Genomic DNA, 22,247 nt, shown 5'->3' with positions numbered 1-22,247 from the left:
CAAAGAAAAATTTGTCCAATTAGTATGGGATATGGGTTAGTGTCAAAATATTTTATTTGTCTGTAACTAATTACCATTAGCTTCTTGTCGTTGCAATTTTATTTTTTATTTAGTTTTTTTCCCAATAACAATGAAGAAATTCTCCAATTAATATTGGATATGGGCTATTGTCAAAAATAATATACGTAGCCATCGATCGAACTGATCTATTGACTTGGTTGTTGACCCTAGCTAGTTAGGATTTCTGCCTCTCGCCGGCGCCGCCGCAGGTCCGCCTCATCTCCGGTCGCCCTAGGGCCATGGGGGCGCGGTGGATCCTGCCAAGGACCGGCGGGAGGGCTCCGTTTTCAGTCATTTTTTCCTGTCTTGTTAGGGTTTGTGTCATGCTCAGAAAGGCGAGACGGCGGCGGCTCCCTGAAGATGGAATAAAGGTCTCCCCGCCTAGCCCCCGTTCCGACGGTGCATCTAGCATGGTTGGTGGGCGTGTGGAGGTGTGTCTCCGGCGGATCTATCTTTGGTGGATTTGCTCGGATCTCGTCGTTGTTCGTCTACGTTCGTGTGTCTTTGGGTTGAATCCTTCCAACCTACGTTATTCTTCTTCGGCGGCGGTTGCTGTTCTGGTGCGTTGGTCCTATGGGGCCTTAGCACGACGACTTCCCGACTGTCTACTACAACAAGTTGTGCCCGACTCCGGCGATGGAGGGGTGATCACGGCGGCGCGCTTTCGGCTCGCTTCAGTGCTTGTAGTCGTCGCTAGGTGGTCTACGGATCTGGATGTAATTTTTATTTCTGGTGTTCGTTATACTGTCATGATTGAAGATGAATAGATTGAAAGTTTTTCGCAATAATAATAATAATAATAATAATTTTATTTATTTGTAACTAATTACCATTGGCCTGTGCATATAAATGTTGTTGGTTCTAAAACATATAACACTTTCCTTAGATGAAAACATATACAACTTGTAAAGCATGCCGCCCTTGTGTGAATGCAGCAAACACAAAGGTGCAAACAGACCGTGGATCCAATGTATCAGGGTGAATCTATTGTACATGAGTTTCAAAAAAAAACTATTGTAACAGGCTTTAGCCTGCCCTCCAACTAGTAATAATCACGGCCCAGCCTAGCAAATCGGCTCCTTCTTAGCCCATCTCAGCGCCTCCTTGCGTGTTCGAGCCTGCCCTCTATTTACTTTCTAGATTCGCTGCTGCAATGTATGGTTTAAGTACTCCATCTCTTTTTGAATTTTGAAATCGGCGAAATAAAAAGGAAAAACAATAAGACCCTAGCTGAACATGACACTCACATGCATTAGCAAATGTAAAAATTGAGTTTTAACATGAGCTCCACGCGTAGTAGCACCTGTGTCGTTAAGATTATTTTCGGTTGGTCAAAGTTATGTATGTATGCTAAAGTAAAGATGGGCTTCACATCACAAAATATGTATTTCTTTCTAAGTTATGCACGTTAAAGTAAAAGATGTGTTTTTTTTACAACAATACATATCCAACACTAATTGGACAATTATTTCATGTTATTGCGCAAAAACAAAGTAAATAGAAAATAAAATATGCCTAAAGTTGGAATCGAACCCTGTACCTTGTAGTGCAAAACCTAACGTCTAAACCTTGAGTTTGCTAGTGTTTTCATATGAAACACACCTATTTATTGCTTCAAATTCGGCCGACCTACTCACTTCGGCTACCGCTGGCCATCTTGTTTCAAGTTAGCTACCGCCAAAGCCCATGGCGATAAGGTATTTTCCATGTCGAACGACCTTGACGGCGGCGATAAATTCAACCGCAATTGACCTCGGCGGTAGGTCGTGGATCCTTGCCCCCAAGGACGATGGCGGTAAGAAAAAGGTCAGATCGTGAAAATTTTAAAATGAGGGTTAGATCATGCTTTTTTTTACAACTACGAGGGCTAGATCGTGCTCAATAATAAGTCAAAAAAAAGATCGAAACAGTGATTTCGGCCGTTCAAATTAGAGTGACGATTTCCACTAAAAAAATGGACGCCGATATCCACCACACGTGTGGCATCTAGGGGGGGTGCCGCACGCCCCGTGTGGCATCAACACAACCCCGCCCGCACGACGGAGTTCGTGCGCACCCAGCTACAGCCCGCACATCAGGTGTGTGGCGTGATCGCCCACACGTCCGGGCGAGCGACCCCGCGGTTCGCACAACCTCTCGCCCATCGTCTGTATCCGCCTGTGAACCAGAGTGCCACCATCCGTCATCGTCTCCAACCTCTGAATCGGCCAATCTTCTCCTACCTCCATCATCTTCCTTCTCTAGTTGTCATGGCAACCAAAACAGATCTCTAGCCCCCCCTCCCCATCGACGGAAAACACAGCAACGAGTTAACATGTCGTTCTCCTACCTCCTCCTCCTTCCCCTCCTTCCCCTGGCCACAATAATTTCACTTCCAGATTGCCCACATAGATGGCGACTGGATCCACACTGTCATGGCAAACAAACCCACATATTTGTGTCGCATGGATCTACAACTAACATGAATTCCTGCCATTCATGTTTATTCCCCTTTGCCCTCCGCCGAACACAAAATCTGCCATGTTCTATCCTAAATGTGATCTAAGCTATTAGGTTGGGGTTGCTACCAATAGGTGCTTGAGAAGGATGCGTAGGATTCACTAAGATCAGGGCAGAAAAGAGCAATTTGGGTGGTACATATGGAGGGGGGGAAATAAGTTGCCACCTATCTTTGTTGTTAGTTGCATCATGTTATGTTGTTACTTGCCATCATATTATGTTAGTTGTTGCCATCAGTTCAACATGATAGTTGCCATCCAGATTGCAGAAAAAGAGAATGAATGTGCATACCCTATCAACAAAAATGCATGGCTGCGATGTTTTCCTACCTGCCATCATATTGGTTGTTGCCATCAGTTCAACATGATAGTTTCCATCCAGATTGTAGAAAAAGAGAATGAATGTGCATGCCCTATCAACATAAATGCACCGCTGTGATGTTTTCCTACTTGCCATCATATTGTGTTGGTTGTTGCCATCAGTTCAACATGATAGTTGCCATCCAGATTGTATAAAAAGAGAATGAATGTGCATGCCCTATCAACAGAAATGCACGGCTGTGATGTTTTCCTACTTGCCATGTTGTATTGGTTGTTTATGCAAGAAATGTGATAAGATTGTCATGTTTCCTTTTATGTGGAAACAGCAAAATGCAATTCGAAATAGTAATGTGTTCTTGTTCATGCAGTGACTGAAAACACATTGGGAGAAGCAGAAAAAAATGAATCATGAGGACTGGACTGATCCTTGGTTTTCTCAAAGGTCGCAAGCGCCCTTGGGATCCAATAGAGTACAATCAACTCATTTTGCAGGACCGTTGCTGCCACTACTAGAGTAGTACGCGAACATAGGTAAGATGCATGATCAAAAAAAGGACAATTGACATGTTTGTGGGCTTGAAAATGGCATTCTACTTATGTACTACAATGTCATTGTTCGCAGGTTCTTATGACACAAACACATAGGCAGGGATACCGTGGGAAGTTGCAACACAGGGGGCTATCGGTTATAGATATACGGGAGACAAACTTCAAGTAGCAAATGTGGAAAATCAAGGTAACGCATAAAAATAGCATACTGGTGTGGTAAAAAAACTTGCAAGGATGGCAAGACTTACGAGTTCTTTGAAAAAACGCAGGACCATCATGCAGCACGTGGCAATAGGCGGCAACCGAATACCTGCCATCAACGTCGTACGCAGGTGAGTCGTGTGAATTGATCTTGCGGACAGTATATCAGAAAAAGGAAACTAGGTGACATTGGCGTTCGTTGCCGATAGAAATAGAAAAAATGATGGAAAGTGCATCTGCCAAGTCTGGTCACCTATGTTTGCCGCATGTGGACAACTGCGTGTGTCAAATTGAATGTATGACTGACAGTGGCCACACGTGATTGCACACAGTTGCCATGTCTTAACAATTGTAGTTGCCATGTCTGAACAACAGTAGTTACCATGACTAAACAATTGTGATTGCCATGTGTGAACAACTACAGTTACCATGATTGAACAACTACATATGCCATGTTATAGAAACTATGGTTGCCATGCATTGACCAACTGAACATGATCGCAGGTTGTTATGGTGGAACCACAACAGCAAAGGTCTCATGGCAAGCTTCGCCATTATAGGTCATCGGTATTGCAGATACGACACACCAAATTGGAGTGACACACGAACTTTGATTAGCACATGCGGCACAACAAGGTAAGATATGTGAACCAATAAAAATCATGCATTTGATTTTTTGGAAAAGCATTGGGGAAAGCGGATTTGTTACAGTGGTGGTCGCAAACTACGATTGCCACCAAGTGAATACGTCCATTAGTCGTCCATGATCATCTGGATTTGTCAATTATTGTCTGCAGGTATACGCCATTTGTGATTATCTGCATTTGCCTTGTGGGCTCATATCTAGAACGCAAGTTTTGATGCTAAGATGTTGGTTGCCATGAATTGCCAACTGCAGCTGCCATACTAGGTCAATTGTAGCTGCCATGGCTGAAAAACTGCAATTGCCATGCATGGCGAAATGCAGATGCTCAAGGCTTGCATGTATGAATGATATCATGCCAATCAGATGCAGTTGTTGTATTTCATTACGATGAATATGCCATTCAAGCAATACTGCTTACACACGTACATGTTTTTTTGCAGGAGCTTCAATTACAATCAACAGCGGTGCAAGAAATCTACTACGGGTACCTCATAGCACGCGGATGGGGCGTTCCATGATCAAGCCAACAATGCTACCACAAACAATGCAGAATCAGTGTCAGAACTGGCAATCATTACAGCAATGATGACAAGCACGCCTGTGCACACTAGCACAAGCAACACTCAAGCAGATGAAACGGCCGCCAATACTGAAGTGAATGATGAAACTGATGACGAAGTGCATGGGGAATAAGAAGATGGACAATCATAAATCATGCCACCTCAACCACCTTATGTTGGGCAGAGATGTGGTTCGTTTGAAGATTCCAAGGAATACTACCAGAGATATGTGTTGTTCCATGGATTTGCGGTGAACACAGAATACCATAGGAAAATAAAAAAACTAACGAGTACAGCAGAGGTGAGATAAGGTGCTACAAGGCACGAAAGAACAAGAAGGGTAAAGGTGTTGTGCCTGTCGTGCTAGAACGAAAGAGGGGCATCATTCTCAAGACGGAATGCCTTGTCTGGATGAAGCTAAACGCAAATGGCGCATGGTGGGTGGTCATTGAATATGTCAAACAACACAAGCACAACCTCATAAAGAAGTTCGACCTTGTAAAATTTCTGAGCGCCCACAGAGGATTCAGTCCCCTCGACAAGAAATTCATACGGTTGCTACATCACTGTAACATCGGTCCATCAAGAATGGTCCAAATACTGTCCATGATCCACAACGGATATGGTAGTCTGAGTAGCATGCCCTACATACCAGCAGACGTCACAAACCTAAAGGCAAAGTACTGTAGAGAGAGCAGGTTAGCTGACATAAAAGACACAATCGCCTACTTCAAAGAGAAAGCAAAAGTAGAGCCTGATTTCTTCTACGGGATAAGATTAGACAATGAAGACTGTGTCCGAAACATGTATTGGGTGGATGGTGCTGTAAGAAGAGCCTATAAACATTTCCGTGATTGCATTTCGTTCGACACGACATATCTCACGAATATGTACAAGATGCCCTGTGCTCCATTCATAGGAATAAATAACCACAATCAGTCCTTGCAGTTCGGTTATGGTCTCGTTCGGAACAAAGATACAGATGGCTACACTTGGTTGTTCACAACCATCTTGTAGTGCATGGATGCACTTACTCCGATGAACATAATAACAGACCAGGATTTTAGCATGCGTGCAGGCATAGAAGAGGTCGTTCCGTTGGCAGTGCACAGGCACTGCAGGTGGCATATTATTAAGAAGACTGAAGAGACGCTAGGAAAGTTCTTTGTTGACCGTCCAGAGCTACACAAGGCATTCGAGTTGTATGTGGACCACAGCTTGATGGTGGAGGAGTTTGAACGGAGCTGGACGGCTATGATTGAAACATACCAAGTCCAAGACAACGAGACACTTAATAACCTGTGGAAGAAGCGAATGTACTGGGTGCCGGCCTACTTCATGCAGTGCTTCTTTCCATTTCTACAGAACACGCAACGTAACGAGGGGTTCAATGCTGTTTTGAAGCGTTACGTGAGCCCTGGCAACTCATAGTTGCACTTTTGCCAAGCAATATTCAGCTTTGCAACAGAAAATACTAGGACCTGAGCTACAGCAAGAAGCAAACACCGCACTCAAGCAGCCTAAATTGCTAACATATTTACCGATAGAGAGGTAGATGAGCAAGATATACACCAACAAGATATTTAACAAGTAAATGAATGACCTTACGGTCTTATTTGCCATTTATGACACGACACATTCAACATTGAAAAATGCTAAAATAAATAAATAAATATGTTTGCCATATCTGCTGGTTTGAAGCTGACATCTATAGTGAACACATGAATGCAAAACAAAATGAAAAAACTAGAATAAAAAACTCTGTAGTTGTAAAAACAAATATTAGTTGCTGCTTGTTGTGAAACAAAGTGTAGCTGCCATTTTGAATTGTTGTGGTTGCCATGTGGGATGTAGTATAATTGCCATGTATATTGCAAACTGTATTTCACATGTAAGATGAACTCAAGTGCATTGAGAACAGCATGATGCAGTTGCACTACCATGAAGATAGTAGTTTCCATGTAGAATGAATGTAGTTGCCATCTTTTGGCATGCTGATCGTTTGAAAAATAGCCCATGATTACACTAGACGGATAAATTGTAGTTGCCATGTGAAATAAACTGCATTTGCCATGTGAAATAAACTGCATTTGCTATGTGAAAGAAATTGTAGTTGCCATGTGAAAGAAACTGTAGTTGCCATGTTAAATAAACTGTAGTTGCCATGTGAAAGAAATTGCATTTGCCATGTTAAATGAACAATACAAAAAAGTATGTGAAAAAAAGCTTTCTTTGCCATCGTTGATTTCAATACATTTGCTATGTTATGACCTACCTCAACAAAAGGTGCTACAAAAAGAATGTAAGAATTTAACAAGCACAAAACATGCAGACTCCAGGAAGAAATAAAGCGGGCTAGCATGTACACAGCTTACCAGGTTGACGAAGATACATTCAAGGTGTGTACTCTCATGGGCATGTCTGATTCAGAACCTGAAGACCCGGACAAGGGAAGAAACTACTTTGTGAAGGCCTCAATAAACGAAGGTGAATACTACTACCAATGCTACAAATACGAAGGAGACGGGATTGTGTGCTGCCACATACTCAAAATAATGGACATGCACGCGGTCACACGATTGCCCCGCCATTTCATACGACGGCGATGGGCTTGGGACGCTGACGATGCGTTGGGGCCACAAACATCAAATGTAGTTTTGCCTGTGCATGATGACAGACCAAGGCAACCATGGACTCTGTGAGGCATGTTGTATTGACCAAGTACTATGCTGAACTAATAGATGAAGCATGCAAGAGTGACGAGACAGCAAGGGTGGCAGAAAAGCACAGGAAGGCCCTGAAAAGAGAGCTTGACGAGATCAAAAAGGGTAAGGCTAAAGAAGCCTTACACGGGTTCCCCCGCACCTCAAGTGTGCCTTCGTCCACGGGTCCATCCTCTGAAAACTCGAAGGTAGGGTCTAGAACAGCAAGCACACAAACTCAGGTCAAGAACCCACCGCGTTCCATCACAAAAGGGCGACCAAAAGAGGTGAGATACAAATCGGGATTGGAAATTCAAGCAAAGCACAAGAAAGCAAAGAAAGGGACGGGCAATCCGTAAGCAACTGTGGAGGATTATAACTTGGGTGTTCATGAAAATTTTGTAACGTAGGTGATCAAGGTTTAAAAATACGAGAATGATTGTTGGTGGACAACAGAAATTGAAGAAAATGTCATGTATGCATGACTAAATATGCCATGTGGTTGCTACTAAACCTGTCATGCAGCTCCCACTAAATCTGCCATGTAATTGCTACTGAATCTGCCATCGCATAGATTTCCGTTTTCAGTCCATGCATTTTGGTTTCACACATATTGTATTGTATACATACTCTGTACGAACTAGTTGAAAATGATCACATGCAAAAACACGAGAGAGAGAGAGAGAGAGAGAGAGCAGTTGCTTATGAACTACCATGCTAACCGATACAGTTATCACTGCAAAATCCCAAAACAAATGAAATGATTACTTGCAGTAACCGTGCGTGGTCAACTATATTTGTCGTGTTTCAGGCATCATAAACGCATTCAAACTCCCAATTGGTACTCGCATTCACAAATACATAATAATAGTGAACATAAAAGTAGTTCTTGTCACACCTAAACAGGTTAAGGTCCACACTTATATTACAAATATTCAACGGCACATACACTCCACCACTGTATACTACAGCTATGGGGGATGCAGTCATAACATAGCACACAGACATAGTTTCATAGAACAAGGTGATACCTTACATTCCTCATCCACGGAATGTAAGGTAGGCATGTTTATGGAGCATCAGGTGATCACTTGTACTTCTTGTTCGCAGATTTGACAGCTCCCTCTATGAACCCTCGTGCTAAAGCCCGCGAGATGAAATCTTCATTCATCAACCAGTTCCATGTATATATTTTACGGAGCTCGACGACTATTGTAGCTGTGATCACAGGGACCCGTCGACCTTCCCACTTTGCAAGGTATTCCAACATGTAAAACCTGCAGTCATGCCTACAAAGAAACAAACAGGTGAAGACATGCCAACAGAAACATGATAAACTTTGATGAGTAGGTGAAAAGGCTTAAAATTGAGGTGGATAACACATGAAAAAGATAGTAATTACCCGTTACCTTGCTTCTCAGTCGTGACATACTCGATTGGAAAATGATTGATCTAGACCTTTGAGTTTTCGTAATGACGGTTCCATGTCTCTTTCAAGTTGTTGATAAAGAATACAGCATGTGTAGTAAGGTCTTCGTCATCTCCTGAACAGATTGAATCAAGCACCTCAAATCATTGGTTCTTCAGGTCAAGGAAAATCGTGTAGTGGTGACCACACTTGTCATCTGGGTTGTCTGGTGCAAGCAGCTGGAACATGGGGAACATGACCTGCAAGTAAAAAAGATGAAAAGAAAAAATAGAGTTCACATCAAAACATAATGATGTAGTTGAAAAAATGATATGTAAAAATGTTGGCAGATGTAGTAAGAGATATATGAAAAGGCAAGCATCAAGTGGCCAAAGTGGACACATGGAAAAGGTTCATTTTCCATGTGTAATTATAAGAAGTTGCCATCCATGTGTAAACAAAGTTGCCCAGTATTTTAAGTGGAGTTGCCACATAAGTTGCATTAAAAAGTTAACACTTATTTTACATGGCAGCTATTGCCACACGAAACATCTGTCACGAACAGTATGTAACCCACATATTAAGTATAACTACTGACAAAACATAGCATGGAAAAATATGTACAACGAGAAGAAACACTCACATATTTCTTTAGTGTGATCTTGAAATCACCATGCGCGGCAAAATGCTTCCTCAAGATTTTATGGTAGAAGTCACCATCCTATATTTTGCAGGTCACTCTATACTACATGATCGTCTTGTCGGGAAAAATGTCCACATGCTTGTTGACAAAGTCAATCCCACACGCAACTACATTCTTAGACATTTTACCAGTAGGCCTCATAGACTCGGCAAGATCACCCATGTCGACGAATGTCGCTTCGCATTGTATGATTTTGGTTCTGTCCAAACATGAGTTGTATGAAAATGATATAACATGAAAGAATCATGTCTACTAAAAAATAAAAATAAAAATAAACAACGCATGGCTAAAAGGGCAAAAAAATACCGGAGAAAAGAAAGTAAGGAGTTATGTGGTGTGGACAGTACGCTTTCAGCTCCTTCATGTGCCTGTCGTTTGACCTCGCATTTCCGAAACTCTTGAAAATATCATATAGTTGGGTATGCTCCTTTGTAGCCTTAACATCGGGCTCACATAGTCATCCAGAGGTGGTGCATGAACTACCCTTGTCTGCCTCATAGATCTAGGTGTTGCACTTCTAACGGTATCCTCGGATATTGCCTCAGCAGGCACGTCAGAACCTGTTTTACCCTGATTCCGTGAGGACCTGCTGTTTCATGCTTCCTGCTCAATCCTATGGTAAGCTTCTTTGAGGGACGGCGAAATCTCCTCAAGGGTGGATGCAAGAATAAGACAGTGGGATAAGAAACTTGGGCACAGCAAGTTATTGTGCAAAAAAGTTCAAACTATGAAGTGCAAGTGCTGGTAAGAAAGTATCAATGTCAAATGTTAATTCACAAACAAAGTTTGCCATGTGGAAAGTGCACTGCAGTCTCCATGTGCAATGCAAAGCACTTGCCATGTGGCAACAAATACAGTTGCCATGCGCAATGCACTTCAGTTTCCATATGGCAACAACTACAGTTGCCATGTGCAATGAAATACAGTTGCCATGCGTTAACAACTACAATAGCCATGTGCAAATGCACTGCAGTTGCCGTGTACAATCCACTTAAGTTGGCATGTGGTAGCAACTATAGTTGCCATGTGCAATTAACTACAGTCGTCGTGCGACAACTTCTACAAAAAACAACGGTCGTCATCTCGTAAATAGAAAATCAGTTGCCATGTATATATGAACAACAACTGCCAAATTAGGTAACCTGGAAATGACAACTACATGTGCATCCCATAAGATTTGGCATCACAATTCAGAAACCAAAAGCTTGCGACAAATGTCAGACAAAAAATTTAGAAACAAAATGATAAACACGAAAAAGTTTACCTTGCACTATAGGCTCTGCAAACTTTACAGCCTTCCTGCCATCAGCCATTGACTATGCCATCATTGGGACCGTGCCTTCCGGGAAAGCAAAGGCAACAGGCATAGGATCGTGCAATGGTTCATCCTGAGTGCGATCGATGCCAATACTAAAGCTCGGTGGGGTGAAAGCCATGGGGTGCCTCTCCTGCCTACTAGTCGGATTGCGAACAAATTGTTTGGCAGAATCTATAGGTGACAGATCAACAAACATGTCTACCTCGTCTGCTGCAGGATGGTCGGGCTTATTAGTAGGGCGGGGCGTGCTGTCAGTGGTCTCAATCACAACTTTCTTGCATATCTTCCTGTTTGAGCTGTAGGGGACACCAATGTTGACAGGGAGCTTAGAAGTGCGTAGATTTAAGTTGGTGTTCTCCACGGCGGTAAAAGACGCAGTATGGTCTGAATGTCCACCTCCTTTACTGGTGTACTACTTACCCCTTGCATCTGTTGTATTGCAAACTTCTGTCTTCTCGACTACATTGCTTTTGGCAGAAGGTGGGAACAGTGTGGAAGCAGGCACATAACCAGAGTCACCTCTACTGCTCTTAACTACCTCTGGTGCATTGGGTAACTGTGCAGGATTCTTGCGGAGGCTACGTGATGTCTACTACGCAACCTTCTTCTTGTACACGTTGTTGGGCCTCCAAGTGTAGAGGTTTGTAGGATAGTAGCAAATTTCCCTCAAGTGGATGACCTAAGATTTATCAATCTGTGGGTGGTGTAGGATGAAGATGGTATCTCTCAAACAACCCTGCAACCAAATAACAAAGAGTCTCTTGTGTCCCGACACACCCAATACAATGGTAAATTGTATAGGTGCACTAGTTCGGTGAAGAGATGGTGATACAAGTGCAATATGGATGGTAGATATAGGTTTTTGTAATCTGAAAATATAAAAACAGCAAGGTAGCAAGTAACAAACGTGAGTGAAAACGGTATTGTAATGCTTAGAAACAAGGCCAAGGGTTCATACTTTCACTAGTGCAAGTTCTCTCAACAATGATAACATAATTAGATCATATAACAATTCCTCAAAATGCAACAAAGAGTCACTCCAAAGTCAGTAATAGCGGAGAACAAACGAAGAGATTATTGTAGGGTACAAAACCACCTCAAAGTTATTCTTTCTGATCAATCCATTGGGCTATTCCTATAAGTGTCACAAACATCCCTAGAGTTCGTAGTAAATATAACACCTTAAGACACACATCGACCAAAGCCCTAATGTCACCTAGATACTCCAATGTCACCTCAAGTATTCGCGGGTTTGATTATACGATATGCATCACACAATCTCAGATTAACCTATTCAAACCAACACAAAGAACTTCAAAGAGTGCCCCAAAGTTTCTACTGGAGAATAAAGACGAAAACATGTGCCAACCCCTATGCATAAGTTCACAAAGTCACTGAACCCGCAAGTTGATCACCAAAACATACATCAAGTGAATCAATAGAATACCCCATTGTCACCACGGGTATCCCACGCAAGACATGCATCAAGTGTTCTCAAATCCTTAAAGACTCAATCCGATAAGATAACTTCGAAAGGAAAACTCAATCCATTACAAGAGGTAGAGGGGGAGAAACATCATAAGATCCAACTATAATAGCAACCTCGCGGTACATCAAGATCGTTCCATATCAAGAACACGATAGAAAGAGAGAGATCAAACATATAGCTACTGGTACATACCCTCAACACCGAGGGTGAACTACTCCATCCTTGTCATGGAGAGCGCCGGGATGATGTAGATGGCCACCGGTGATGATTCCCCCCTCCGGCAGGGTGCCGGAACAGGGTCCAGATTGGTTTTTGGTGGCAACAAAGGCTTGCAATGGTGGAACTCCCGATCTTGGTTCTGTTCTGGAAGTTTTTGGATATATAAGAGGTGTTGGCATCGGGAACAAGTCAGGGGGGTCCCCAAGTCAACCACAAGGTAGGAGGCGCGCTTAGGGGTAGGGCGCGCCCTCCACCCTCATGGTTGACTCAGGACTTTTCTGGCCCATCTCCGATGCTCTGTGGGCTTCTTCTGGTGCAAAAACAATCTCCGGAAATTTTTATGTCAATTAGACTCCGTTTGATATTCCTTTTCTGCGATACTCAAAAAGCAAGGAAAAAACAGAAACTGGCACTGGGCTCTAAGTTAATAGGTTAGTCCCAAAAATCATATAAAATAGCATATAAATTCATATAAAACATCCAAGATAGATAATATAATAGCATGGAACAATAAAAAATTATAGATATGTTGGAGACGTATCAAGCATCCCCAAGCTTAATTCCTGCTCGTCCTCGAGTAGGTAAATGATAAAAATAGAATTTTTGATGTGGAATGCTACCTAACATATTTATCAATGTAACCTTCTCTATTGTGGCAAGAATATTCAGATCCATAAGATTCAAAACAAAAGTTTAATATTGACATAAAAACAATAATACTTCTAGCATAATAATAAAGCAATCATGTCTTCTCAAAATAACATGGCCAAAGAAAGCTTATCCCTACAAAATATATAGTCTGGCTATGCTCCATCTTCGTCACACAAAATATTCAAATCATGCACAACCCCGGTTTCATCCAAGCAATTGTTTCATACTTTAGTATTCTCAAACTTTTTCAAGTTTCACGCAATACATGGCGGAGAAGACAAAAAGAGGGAGATAGTCTCACATCAACTAGGCATATCAACGGGCTATGGAGATTCCCATCGATAGATATTAATGTGTGTGAGTAGAGATTACCATGCAACAGATGCACTAGAGCTATAAGTGTATGAAAGCTCAAAAAAAAGAAACTAAGTGGGTGTGCATCCAACTTGCTTTCTCATGAAGACCTAGGGCATTTGAGGAAGCCCATCGTTGGAATATACAAGCCAAGTTCTATGATGAAAATTTCCCACTAGTATATAAAAAGTGACAAAATAAGAGACTCTCTATCATGAAGATCATGGTGCTAATTTGAAGCACAAGTGTGGAAAGAGGATATTAACATTGTCCCTTCTCTCTTTTTCTCTCTTTTTTTGGGCCTTCTCCTTTTTTGCCTCTTTTTTTACTATATTTTTTCTGTCCGGAGTCTCATCCCGACTAGTTGGGGAATCATAGTCTCCATCATCCTTTCCTCACTGGGACAATGCTCTAATAATTATGATCATCACACGTTTATTTACTTACAACTCAAGAATTACAACTCGATACTTAGAATAAAATATGACTCTATATGAATGCCTCCAGCGGTATATCAGGATGTGCAATGAATCAAGAGTGACATGTATGAAAGAATTATGAAAGGTGGCTTTGCCACAAATACAATGTCAACTACATGATCATGCAAAGCAATATGACAATGATGAAGCGTGTCATAATAAACGAAATGGTGGAAAGTTGCATGGCAATATATCTCAGAATGGCTATGGAAATGCCATAATAGGTATGTATGGTGGCTGTTTTGAGGAAGGTATATGGTGGGTGTGTGGTACCAGCGAAAGGTGCACGGCACAAGAGAGGCTAGCAATGGTGGAAGGGTGAGAGTGCGTATAATCCATGGACTCAACATTAGTCATAAAGAACTCACATACTTATTGCAAAAATCTATAAGTCATCAAAACCAAGCACTATGCGCATGCTCCTTGGGGAAGGGTTGGTAGGATCTAACAATCGCGCGATCCCGACCTCCACATAAAGGATGACAATCAAAGAGATAATTCATGCTCCAACTTCGTTACATAACGGTTCACCATACGTGCATGCTATGAGAATCACAAACTTTAACACAAGTATCTCTAGAATCTATAATTACTCACTAGCATGACTCTAATATCACCATCTTTTTATCTCAAAACAATCATCTAGAATCAAACTTCTCATAGTATCCAATGCACTTTTTATGAAAGTTTTTATTATATCCCTCTTGGATGCCATCATATTAGGACTAAATTTATAACCAAAGAAAATTACCATGATGTTTAAGACTCTAAAAATAATATAAGTGAAGCATGAGAGTTCATCTAATTCTTCAAAATAAAACCACCGCCATGCTCTCAAAAGATATAGGTGAAGCACTAGAGCAAATGACAAACTACTCCAAAAGATATAAGTGAAGATCAATGAGTAGTCGAATAATTATGTAATTATGTGAAGACTCTCTAACATTTAAGAATTTCAGATCTTAATATTTTATTCAAACAGCAAGCAAAACCTAAAAAAAATGACGCTCCAAGCAAAACACATATCATGTGGTGAATAAAAATATAGCTCCAAGTAAAGTTACTGATGAACGAAGATGAAAGAGGGGATGCCTTCCGGGGCATCCCCAAGCTTAGGCTCTTGGTTGTCCCTGAATATTACCTTGGGGTTCCTTGGGCATCCTGAAGCTTAGGCTCTCTCTTGCCACTCCTTATTCCATAGTCCATCGAATCTTTACCCAAAACTTGGAAACTTCACAACACAAAACTCAACAGAAAATCTCATAAGCTCTGTTAGTATAAGAAAATAAATCACCACTTAGGTACTGTTGTGAACTCATTCTTTATTTATATTGGTGTAATATCTACTGTGTTCCAGCTTCCCTATGGTTCATACCCTCCGATACTACTCATAGATTCATCAAAATAAGCAAACAACACATAGAAAACAGAATTTGTCAAAAATAGAATAGTCTGTAGTAATCTGTAACTCTTGAATACTTCTATAACTCCAAAAATTCTGACAAAATTAGGAAAGCCTGAGAAATTTGTTTATTAAAATTCCTCAAAAAGAATCAACTCAAAATCACTATTCTGTTAAAAATGAGAATTATTTTCGCGAGCACAAAAGTTTCTGTTTTTTCAGTAAGATCAAATCAACTATTACCACAAGCCATCCCAAAGGTCTTACTTGGCACTTTATTGAAACAAAAGCTATAAAACATGATTATTACAGTAGCTTAATCATTTGAACACACAAAAATAGTAGGGGTAAATATTGGGTTGTCTCCCAACAAGAGCTTTTCTTTAATGCCTTTTTAGCTAGGCATGATGATGTCAATAATGCTCACATCAAAGATAAGAATTCAACCACAAAGAGAGCATCATGAAGAATATGACTAGCACATTTAAGTCTAACCCACTTCCTATGCATAAGGATTTTGTCAGCAAACAACTTGTGGGAACAAGAATCAACTAGCGTAGGAAAGCAAAACAAGCATAACTGCAAGATTTTCAACACATAGAGAGGAAACTTGATATTATTGCAATTCCTACAAGCATATATTCCTCCCTCATAATAATTTTCAGTACCATCATGAATGAATTCAACAATATAACTATCACATAAAGCATTATTTTCATGATGCACAAGCATAGAACTTTTATTACTCTCCACATAAGCAAATTTCTTCTCATGAATAGTAGTGGGAGCAAACTCAACCAAATAACTATCATGTGAGGCATAATCCAATTGAAAATTAAAATCAAGATGACATGTTTCATGGTTATCATTATTCTTTATAGCATAGATGTCATCACAGTAATCATCATAGATAGCAACTTTGTTCTCATAATCAATTGGAACCTCTTCCGAAATAGTGGAATCATTACTAAATAAAGTCATGACCTATCATGACCGATTTTCTGGGTATTGTTTCCCAGAAAATGGCCCTTGTGCTCACCAGCCCCAGGATTACTGTTAGCTGATGAGGAACCAACTTGATACAAAAATTCCAAGTAAAATACAAAAAATGTGTAGTACAAGACCATTCTGGACTATAAGTACAACAATTAGTTTCTAGTGGTTGATGGCGGAAGCGGTTTGTGGTCTTTCAGCGTCTATGGGACTCCATTTCTCACAGGAACAGATGACTAGGTTAACTCCTATCTTTGCGAGGCTGTTGTCACCATTGCGTGGGTTCTGGGGCTGACATCGCAACGCTCCTCTCCAAGCAAGAAATCTGGCCAAGACAATAGCCAGGGACAAACCAGTGAGTACTTTGAATGTACTCGCAAACATTAATAACACGGGTATAATATCACAAACGATAATCATGCTCTGAAATATTCTATGATCACAACCTTAGTCACAAAATAAAATCCATGATGCACGCAAGCAAGTTATTCATATACAACATGAATATGCAATAATGGAGTAGGAATAGAATGCACCGATCGGGTGTCTGAAGCGACGCCTCGAAAGGAAAATAGTATAAAGCATGCCTCAATCGGGCGTCTGAGTGACACCACATAAAGGGCTTATAAATAATTTAAATAACAAGCATGTCACAGTCGGGCGTTTGAGCGACTCCACATAAAGGGCTTATAAATAATTTAAACAACAAGCATGCCACAGTCGGGCGTCTGAGCGACACCACATAAAGGGCTTATAAATAATTTAAACAACAAGCATGTCACAGTCGTGCGTCTGAGCGACACCACAAAAAGGGCTTATAAATAATTTAAATAACAAGCATGCCATAGTCGGGCGTCTGAGTGACACCACATGAAGGGCTTATAAATAATTTAAATAACAAGCATGCCACAGTCGGGCGTCTGAGCGACACCACTTAAAGGGCTTATAAGAGGGTAATCACAGTGAGTATCCAGGAGGTAGAACCGTCCCAGGGATACTCAATAATTCAAATAATGTAAATGGTTAGTCCATAATAACAATAATCATAATCATCATGAGTCACAAGTCATGATCCATGTTTTGGTTTAGCAGTTTCTCCTCCGAAGACGGACACTAAGACCGACACTTGACCCATCCCAGACTGTAGTCATTAACCATGGACACGGCTATTCGAATAGATATAATCTCTGCAGAGGTTGTATTCTTTACCCACGAGTAACGGATTCCTTCAGTACATCGGGACTAATTCCTTCTATGGTCCTTTAATTGAAAACAAACCTGACTCGCACACACCAGCTTAACCTACTGGTGTCTGGAATCACCCACGACACCAGTCAAGCAAAACTCTAAGTGGGGAGGCTACAACCTCGATTAGCATGGGATCAAATTTATACCGCGCGCTACTAAGGGGTGCCCCCCTCTCGGTCCCAACCAGAAACACCCATGCCCCCGGACCAGGTGGCCTGCCTACCGGATGCATCCGGTATCTTCCACCGTGGCCTCTCTGTATGGTGTGTGCCAAGAAAGGGGTTGACAACTTACTGAACTGTACCCTACCTGCTGCAGGGACTAGTGGTAGTACGAAACAAGTATGGGGGTTACTGGAACAAGACTCGATCTATGGTCGACTCGGGAGGTTTAAGTATTCCCTGCATGATTAGCATAACAAATATATTTCATCCAACAGACAGAATCACCACTCATCATACCCCATCATGCCATACCGGACACACTCGTCTCGACGAGGAACTAGGGACAAGCTCAGGTCTACCCAAGACAGAGACTTTCCCGGCTTCCTTCCGGCAGGCACGAAAAGCATATGAGGATGATTACTGTCACAAGCATGACCATTTCCAACAGCAAGGAAATCTCCAATATGCATTCATGCAAATGATCATATCACCACATAAAATAACGAGTTCTCTGTATTAAGGTGGTGTTATAATCGTGTCAAACAATACACAAAATTATTATGCCAGGGTTCAGAATGCTTGCCTTCAAGAGTATGCAAGTGGGGGTGCATTTTTGAAAGTGGCCTTCCTCTTCAAAATCCTATTTTTGAAAATATTCAAATTAACACCAACTTTAAAAACAGTACAAAAAGTTTGCTTAATTATTTTTGAAATAAATCTTAAAATAAACTAGGTTAAATTTGAGGGAGGTAGGAAAAATAATCAACTCATTTGGAGTTATATTTAAAAAGTTATAGCCAGTCAAAGTTTAGTCAAATTTCTGTTTTTTTTACTGAAAAAGAAAAACGTTTCGGAAAGCAAAATACGGAGGAGGCGTACTTCGGGCTTTACGCTTTCACTTAAAATGCTCAGCCGAGCCTGGAGTCACAGACGGGTGGGGCCCTTGGGTCCATTGGTCATATTTGACCAGTCGCTATTCTCCTTCCTCCCGCGGCCGAGCCGGGGCGGAGGCCCGACGATCCTCGCCGGCGGACGACGGCTCCTAGGAGCCATCCGAGGGTGGGAAAGAATCCGCCGCTCCAGGGCGATCCTCCCAATGGTCGAAAGGGTCTCGGGGGCGAAGGGGGTCGCCGGTGGCGAGCTCTGGGGCGAACGGCGCCTTCGGGAGCAAACGGGGCAGTGGCCTACGGCGCCTCCTAGTCAAGGTTGCGAGGAGGGGTGGCTCTGTGAGGTTGTGGTGGTCTCCTGGCTCTGTGGGTTGTGGGGTTAGGGAGGGCACTGCAACAAATATGACAGCGCGGCCGCGGTGGCCGCCATTGCCGGAGGAGAGGAAGATGGCCGCTGCGGGTCAATTTGATGCGCGGGATTGGTCTAAGGGGAAGATACGGTGCTACCTGAGGCTGATAGAGAGAGGGGGTTCCTTTTATAGGCGCCAGAGGTCGGTTCGTCGGCTGCCCGAGGATAAGCACGAGGGCGGCGACACTATTGCAGCGCAGGGGAGGTGGGGGCTGGCTCGCAGAGCTTGCAGAGGTAGGCGACGGGGTTGTGGATGAGCACGGCGGTCTGGGGTACTCGGGGGCGCACCAGGTGGCCCGTACGGTGCCGACCATAGCAGGCGGCGATGGCAGCTAGCTTCTGGCTTGCCGGAGACGTGGCGAGGTGCTGTGGAGCTCGTGAGGGAGTACAGGTCGAGGCTTGGCTCTACGCTGCGAGCGGCAGAGGGTCAGGATAAGCTCGGAGAATATACCAGGGGAGCGGCGGCTCGGGCGCGGCACGTGCAAAACGCGCGCTCTAGCCGCGCTCCGGGCACGCACGACAATCGTTCGATGAAATGCCAGAGCGACCAAACTTGCTTGAATGCCAATGCAAATCAACAGACCTAGGTTAGAGGTAGCTAGGAGATTAGTGGACATAGCTTCTGGGTCAGGGGGTCAAGTCCACAATGTAAACCAAAAACTATGCCAAAACTGGCCATGCACACAAGGTGTTTGACAGAATGCCAAGGGTATCTAGGCAACTCTTGGGGTGGCCAAAAGCTCCAGACCAGTGTCTCTTTAGATGATGAAGAGGTTGGCAAGATTAGTTTGGCAAAAACAGAAACTTGTTAGTGCAAGTTGCTAAGAAAACCAATTCTGGACAGAAACTAAAGGCTATCATTGCATGGATCAAAAACACTCCAATGGGTCCACTCTCCTGGACTTAAGGGTTTTGTAGGGTGGTCTATACGCAAGAAAAAGAATCATGGGAAAAGGGCAAGTTAAAATATGGTTGCAGTAGAAAAAGTAAATCTGGACCAGAGGGCAAAAGAGGATGATTTGCTCAAATTTTTCAAAGAACATTAGTGGATTTTTGCACAAAGATGAATAATATACTCCTACTGACCTCCCCTTATTTTGGTGGGATTTTTAAAAGAATATTTAAATAAGTTGTAGTGCAAAAAGTGCCATCTGGACCAGATTGGAAAATTTAGTGTAGAGCTCAAAATTTCCAAATGACTAAAGGATATTTTTGCATAAAAGTGATTTAGGAACATCACTTGTCATCCCCAAATTTTGGTGGAATTTTTAAATGAATCTATTAAAGGGTTGTAGTGCAAATGAGACCCTAAAACTTATGAAAAAAACCATTTTAGAGAAATAAAGCTCAGGGAAAAATAATTATATAAATAATCCCACTGATAAAATAAATGTTTTATTGAGAGAGTATACAAGTCCAATAAAAAAACTTTGGAAATTTTTCACTTGGGGTTAAAAACTCCACAATATCAAAGAAAAAAATTCTGAAATCAAAAGATAAACCCAAAAAATAAAATTTAAATTTCCTGGCAAAATTTTAATAAACAAAACATGGTTAAATTTTTTTGGGGTGTTACATGACCTCTCCAAATCCACTTTCATAATTATCACAATAAGATTCAACACCCTCCAAAATAGTTGGATCATTACTTCCTAAAGTTGACACTCCTCCAAACCCACTTTCATCAATATAATCATCATAAATAGGAGGCATGCTTTCATCATAATAAATATTCTCATCAAAACTTGGGGGACCAAATATATCATATTCATCAAACATAGCATCCCCAAGCTTGGGACAAACATTAATTGCAGCAAATAAATTCTCAAACATGTCATTCTCATCAAACATAGCATCCCCAAGCTTGGGCCTCTGTATATCATAAGCATAATCACTCTCAACATTAATAGTGTGGATATCACCAATAGTGTAGCAATTATCATCATCACAATGAGTAATAGGAGCAACATCATTTGGGAGGGATACCTTTTTACCTTTGCTTCTTCGTCTTTTCTTTTTCTTCTTCGCATTATGTGTGGATTTAATCCTCTTTTTGGAGCTCCTTATTAATGAGATTGGTTGAATAGAAAGTTCCTCCTCATTACCTGATTCATCATAAGAAAGAATAGGAGGATATTGGGAAACCTCTTCCTTTCATTAGTATTCTTTTCTTCTTCTATTTGTTTCCTTGTCTTTATGTAATTCGCAATATAAGGATTTTCAATGCAATTCACCGCACAATACATGAAAAATTCCTCTAGATCAAAGTCAAGAACTCTCTCAAGGGCAAATTCTGGAATATCCTTAGTTATACGTTTCATTTCTTCATAACCCAGAAGCAAACTAAGTTCATTATGATGCATAAGGGAAATCAAGTCATCATAGTTTTTGGACACGATTCGGTCATGAAACAATTTGTATTGGAGATTTAAATGACCGCGTTCATTGCAAAGTTCACAAGGCTGGCCAAGAAAATTTTCAGCACAAACATCTAGCCTCTCTTGCAACCATTTAGTTTCTAAATACTTATGCCTCGTGCAAAATCTATCTTCCCTTTTTGGTGTGTACTTGCAAACTCTATGCACCCCGCAAAAAATAGACATGCTTATAAGAAACATTTTTATCATGACTAGTGCAATCATCATTAGTACTATGGATATTCAAAGAGTTCATACTAACAACATTGCAATCATGCTCATCATTCAAAGATTTAGTGCCACACATTTTAATGCATTCTTCTTCTAACACTTGAGTACAATTTTCCTTTCCATTCATGAAAGATACTAAAAATATGAAGCACATGAGCCAACCTCAATTCCATTTTTTGTACTTTTCTTTTATAAACTAAACTAGTGATAAAACAAGAAACTAAAAGATTCGATTGAAAGATCTAAAGATATACCTTCAAGCACTAACCTCCCCGGCAACAGCGCCAGAAAATAGCTTGATGTCTACTATGCAACCTTCTTCTTGTAGACGCTGTTGG

This window comes from Triticum aestivum, chromosome 3B, assembly GCF_018294505.1.
Source record: "Triticum aestivum cultivar Chinese Spring chromosome 3B, IWGSC CS RefSeq v2.1, whole genome shotgun sequence".
In the NCBI taxonomy this organism is placed as follows: Eukaryota; Viridiplantae; Streptophyta; class Magnoliopsida; order Poales; family Poaceae; genus Triticum; species Triticum aestivum.
Note: the sequence above shows the minus strand (reverse complement) of the source record.